This window comes from Sinocyclocheilus rhinocerous, unplaced genomic scaffold (assembly GCF_001515625.1).
Source record: "Sinocyclocheilus rhinocerous isolate Xijiao unplaced genomic scaffold, SAMN03320098_v1.1 scaffold2330, whole genome shotgun sequence".
In the NCBI taxonomy this organism is placed as follows: domain Eukaryota; kingdom Metazoa; phylum Chordata; class Actinopteri; order Cypriniformes; family Cyprinidae; genus Sinocyclocheilus; species Sinocyclocheilus rhinocerous.
The window spans coordinates 690,575-696,994 of record NW_015630979.1 but is presented as its reverse complement, the minus strand read 5'-3'; the positions used below and the strand labels follow the sequence as shown (position 1 = coordinate 696,994).

At 36.8% G+C, this 6,420-nt stretch overlaps 1 pseudogene; it reads right to left on the bottom strand.

Annotated features, from left to right (window-relative positions):
* Positions 1–6,420, bottom strand: part of LOC107740825 (complement C5-like) — a 15,039-nt pseudogene that overhangs the window by 2,305 nt on the left and 6,314 nt on the right.

Sequence of the window (6,420 nt, the reverse complement as noted above, 5' to 3'; positions counted from 1 at the left end):
TCTGTTCTGTACGAAGTACAATCAGTGAGACCAGAGATTAATGTGTACAGGATTAAGGATGCTCAGACTGGCAGAGAAAAAGTAGTGCACAGAAATCTGTTGCTTCCAGTGAATTTCTTATCCTGGGATGATGATGAAGAGGAATCTGTTCGATCAAATTCCACATGTGCTACCCGTGGCAGTGCTCTTGATTCTGCTCTGATGGACGATACTGATCCTGTTTCAAAGACATAAGAATGGTTACTGCAAATGGATGGAACACATGAAAGGATTGAAATGCAGGATACCAATTGTGATGGAGCTTTAGACATCCCTGATGAGATGACTGCTTCAGAGTGTTCTGACAATGATCAAAACAGTCCAGAACCCGAGCATGTTCCTGAACCTGTTAAGAGTACAGAGAGTTTAACCGTTACTGAGCCAAATGAGTCATCCAGTTGCGTGCAAGAACCTGATAACAGACCTGTCCCTGTCATCTGCGAACAGCCCACAAGCACACGCACAAGCCACATAACCACACGGTTAGGGAGATCAGTCAGGGTCCCTAACAGACTTATTTGTGAAATTGATCAACAAAAGGTTGTGGGAAGTGATTCAAACAGTGTTGCACATGTAATTTTTCAGGGATCAAATTTTGTTGATTTGATAAGGAACATTTTTGTTTAGTGCACTTGAGTCTGAATGATGATTTATATCTAAAAGCCAATTGTGGTGTTAAGAGTTTAAATGTGAATTGAGTTTTTTCCTTGAAGTCTGAGGAGTTTGTTGTGCACTAAGAAAAGTTCAAAGAGCAGAGATACATGTCTTACTACTAGGAGTGTGTAGGCTGCACCTCCTATAGTCTGTGTTAAGTGTGGAACCTGGTACCATTCCATTCTTACACACTTCCTGGGAAGAGATTGACTTTCTGACATACTGTAATGTAAAGCTCTTGTACTCATATCTTTTTTTTGTTTGTTTCTGGAATCTTTACTGTATGTTCTGTTTGTTACATATGCTGGTTCTAGCCCAATTTAGCAGAATTTAAGGGGGGTGTATGTAACGGAGTTAAAATAATTAGTTAAATTCATGCATAAATTGGGAAAACTCCCATTGGCTGTTGCATCACTCATTGCGCACATGATGTTGCGGGGCGGAGCTACGTCATCAGCAGCAGAGTCTCTATATCTCCCTGCTGGTAAGTCGCATAAATGATTGCTCCGTCTTAAAAACTAAGTTTGAATTGTTTTCAAGCCCAAGTTTAAACTTGAAACTACACACAAGTTTACTTATTTTGTCTGTCAGTTATTTGTGATGATAAAATGAAGTGTTTATTAGCCTGCTTGTGAACTCCGAACCTCTGTTTATTTAATTTAGCTAAGACTTCTCATGCAACATCGATGCAATGTATTCTAACCAGCCTTTTGGTCGTGTTTGTCCCAGTTTTGTCTGTCAGGCCCAGTAAAGCATCCTTGAGTGACCATCCACCTGATCTCAGTCTGAATTACTCCAACACACACACAGTCACACATGCATTTGAGAGACGTTCTTGTGTGCTGCTTATACATTATTGCAGCTTTAATCGCCTTTTTTGGTAATTAAGAACTAGTATGTATGCTCCTAGTTTCTTGTGCGGGTAACTTATGATGAAGTGATATAGAGCGTGCGCCACATATTTGCGTACTGTTGAAGAGTGTGCGCCGTGAGCACAGTAAAACGGCTGATGGAACAGGAAAGTGTGTTTTACTGACATATAGTCTAACAACATCTCATCAGACCGCAGTTCAGTTGTTCTACTGAAGCTCATTTGGCTGCTGTAGCTTTAATTTCCGCGCTCGTTTGACTCGCGCCTGACGCTGAGGTGAAGCTGAAGTGCGCGTCTGAAAAGTCTCCCGTTTGATGTGGTCATAAAGAGATACGGCGGTTCCGCATCTTAATAAATGCATTTCTTGTCAAGAAAAAAAACAAAAGGACAAAAACTGCAGTTTTGAGTGGAGTGGCCAAGCTTTCGTCAGTGGTGGCCACCCCCTGGCTCCGCCCCTGCCTGCCATGCAATGGCATCTCCCTCACAGAGTCGTAACAGTCTGCGGCTTTGTTTGTGGTACAACTTCATACACTTATTTTCTATTAAAAACCAGATGAGAAAGCTGGTTTATGTAGCTAAAATAAGTTCAGCCAGACATAAAACCAACATTTGTAGAAATGCTATACCTGAAGCATAAAATTAATAAACTCTGAATACTGAGGCTCTGGTCATGCCAACTTCAAATTCCTCTTGAATACGGAAACCCACACAGTATAAGTCTTCTGATGGTATCTGTATGGTAGAAGTATTGCATGGTAGAAATATTCTACAAGATCAAATACACATCATATTTGAACAGAAATAGCCAAAAGTTTGTTTTGCTCAGTGATGCTGACCGAATCTATCTGAAGGATGACTTGGTCACCTGTGATTTTATAGTCTGATATCTGAGACTCAAGTCCATTCTGGTTCTGCAAAATATAGAAACATAAAATGTCACTACAGTTTTCTAAAACAATGGATGGTTTCTATGAAAATGTATTACCATATCTAGATCTTCCTGGACTGGGGTCACACTGGTCGGCAAATTAATTTCCATCACAGTCATTGACTCCTTTTCATTTGAATTTTCAGGTGGCTTGTATCTTCACATATAATGGCATTTTCATTTTAATGGATTTTACAAATCAGAATTTTACAGAGAAGATTAAAACATGTAATTTCTTATTGGGATTTCCTACATACTTTCTTTGCACAGGCCACAATCCGCTGTGACAAAAGCAGGATCTGCTCACCAAGAAAATCAAATTAGCTGAACCAAGTTCATTTTAAAAGGAAACCAAGAGTAGAAAAGTAGACTATAGTACCAAACTTACCATCTGAATTTGGGACACGTTCATGAATGATTATTGATCAATCAAAATGGCAATTTTCATTGTTTTCTGTCATCTCATAGTACACTGTTCTCAGCTGTAAAAAATAAGTTAATCAATTAATGAATTTGGTTCCATGCATGACATTTTTAAAAACAAGAAAACTCTGGACTGTTGTAGTGTTTATTATATACACTGAAAAGGACCATATATAAAAAATAAAAAATAATTTGTCAAAAGGGTGGTATGATAAAAATGTTTTAGAAAAGTCAAATTAAAAACACTAAAAATAAAATGATATGAGAATCATAACATTATAAATGCAAGTATGAAAGACAGATGTTCAGTTTTAGATCTGCAATTCTGAAATATCGGTCAATATATGTAATATCAGCCAGCATCATATCAATATGTATATTCCTATGTTAAATAAAAAGCTCACTTACACTGGCCAATGACACACCAGAGCTCATTGCAGTTTTGATGATAATATCATCATTTTTGATCACCTTTTAAAAAGAAAATAGAAGAGAGGCATTTAATTCATAAATAATTTATGAATAATTTTAGATTCCTCTCAATTCAGTTAAAATGATAAAAATTGGAAAGCTTACCTCTATATGCACTGGCTTCTGTTGAGTTAGTCTGAATACAAGACTAAAGGTGATATCAGCAGAATCAATGTCAACAACCATGTCTAATGTGGCTTGACTGGCTAAGATGCTGTACTTGGTAAGCGCCTCCAAAGTGAGAATGCTGTCCTGAAAATTTGAGGAAAGACGGATCACATCTGATAAATAGCAGCTGAGTCCTTGGCCATCTTCAAGAAACGACTAAAAACACATCTGTTCCAACCTTTATTTGACCCTCTAACTCTAGCACTTTCTATTATATTTTAATTATACTTTATCTACATTTATCTTCTTTTTTTTTTTATAAAAAAAAAAAAAATGTATTTATATTTTTCTATTCTATTTTTTCTATTATATCTACTTGTTTTTCTTGTGTGTGTATATGTGTGTGTTTAATATATATATATATATATATATATATATATATATACACACACACACACATTTATACATGTTGTTAGGTTCATGACGTAAAGCGATATATAATATATGTATGTATATATGTGTGTGTGTATATATATATATATATATATATATATACACACACACACACATTGCTACATGTACTGCGTTAGGCTAAATACACACACACACACATATATATATGTTGCTCTTTTGTTAGTTTTGACTGTTTTTATTGTCCTCATTTGTAAGTCGCTTTAGATAAAAGCGTCTGCTAAATGACTAAATGTAAACGTAAATACAAAATAAAAATTTTACAAAAAATATATATACACACATGATTTGCATTGGAGTACCTGTGTTGAATGGACCGTATCCCTGGTCTTGTGTTAACCAGTTCAGGATGGGTTTTGCATAGGTGGAATCACCTCTGGTTAAAGTGTTATGCAGGACGTAAACAGTAGTTTCCACGGTCTTTGCTGTCACATCACTGGGTTTTAATAAATCCCTGTCTGGTTTGGACTCCTGCCAGAAATGAACTGTTGGCTGGGTTCCCTGAAAATGTGAGAAGTGCAGACAAATAGGTCATATTGTGTTAAAAATATGAGAGGGTCTAATCTGTGCAGATTTTTTGGTCAAAAGTGTCCCAAATAAGATTTTACCATCAACTTGATCAACTTGAATATGATTTTTTCATAAAGACTGACTGCAGACTATGGATGTCTGCAGAGCATAAGATGCAATTGCTCTAGCATATAAACTTTCAATCTTCTTTGAGTTAGAGGTGAGATCTATAGCAATTTTAAAGGCCTGGAGAGACAAGACTTGTTTAGTCTGAATGACTTGCCTGACATTTAGGTTTCTGATTGTTAGATCGTATTGTAAGTTAACGTCTGGGACCTTCATAGCATTTTTAATTCTAATCATGACAAAAGATGTGAGGAAAACGGTCTTTTCAGTGACATCAGCTCCAGCACCCTTAGAGAAACAAGACAATCTTGATCAAAACACTGCAAAATACAGTATTATATCATAAACACTCATTTTTTTCCGTACCATGAGTTTAAGTGGAATAGTTTGTGATTTCTCAGAGAAGGAGCCATCATTCTGACAATTTTTAATCAGCCAGTTGATGGTGTTGGTCAGCACTTGAAACTCCAAAGAGACGTATTCATGCATGTCAGCAAGAGTCTTGACCATGAGAGTCGTCACCCTAAAAAGGTTTGCACACATGTGCAAAGTAGCATGTGAATTGTACTCTGTATATGTAAAAAAAAAAAAATAGAAAAAGGCATGCTTCATTCCAGCTACCAGTGAGGAAAACGGGTCACGACGAGGTGTTCCCCATAGCGACCCCTAGAGGACGCAGTTCGAAGTTCCCATGAAAGGGAACTGAGCAGTTGATTACCAGGTGCTGGCTGATTTGTCCTTGTTCGACCACATGCTAAAGGCATGTTCATACTTCATCTTAAATGACATGATGCTGGTGATGCCTAGAAAGGAACAGTCAAGGAACTTAAGAAGCAAAATGACATTAGCCTTGTTTTCTAAAAAAATAAAATAAAATGGAATTGAGTGTTATTTCAATGTTGAGTGAGTTTAAGATCAAAACAAGAACAAATATCTGCCAGTCGGGCCATAAAAAAAAGAAAAGCTGTTTTTAATTAAAAGGATAAACAAGTTTTTTTTTTTACCCCATTGGCAGATTTTTCAAGCAAAAACTCACTTAATTTTGATGCATTTCTCAGAAAACAAATACTTAATATCATTTTGATATTAATATATAATGTATAATGTCATTTTGCTTCTTAAAGTGGTGGTTCAGTGGTTTTTTTCTAGGCTTGATTGTGATTTATGATTTATAATATCTTGATTGTGTTTATGGGGTGCAGTCTAACATGTGTTAATGCTTCGTTTTTTTAAAAAACGCATTATTTTTCACATAATTTACCTTTAATCCACACCGCTCTGTCACTTCTCTGAGAAATATGCTGATAATTTCCTTCTTTTATGAAGCCCCTCCCTCAGAAATAGGCGATGGGCTCTGATTGGTTAGCTAGCCCAGTGTGTTGTGATTGGCTAAACCGCCTCTAGTGCGCGTCTAAACGTCCCGCCCTTCACCTCAGCAGCATGTGCTCCGGTTGTATTGTAAACAAGGCGTAGTTAATATCGCTTATCAGTTTGAGCCCAATTGAGAAGCAGAGGATATTATAGAAGAGGATCGTGCAGAAACTGTGCAAGCACGGCTTTTAATGGTAGGCCTATGTTTTTTGTTTGTTGGTGTCTCATATAAATGGTACTGCTTATGTTAGCTTTTAATATACGGTTTTATCCTGATTAAAGCTTTAATACAGTATGGCAACTGCACGCCCATGCTTTAATGAGAGCGAGAGAGAGAGAGAGAGAGAGAGAGAGAGAAGGGGGACGTGAGGAACAGTATTAAGAACCCCTGCTTTAGAACATTGATTTGGAAACTTGTGAATCCATTAGAATCGTTAGAAGACAGAAT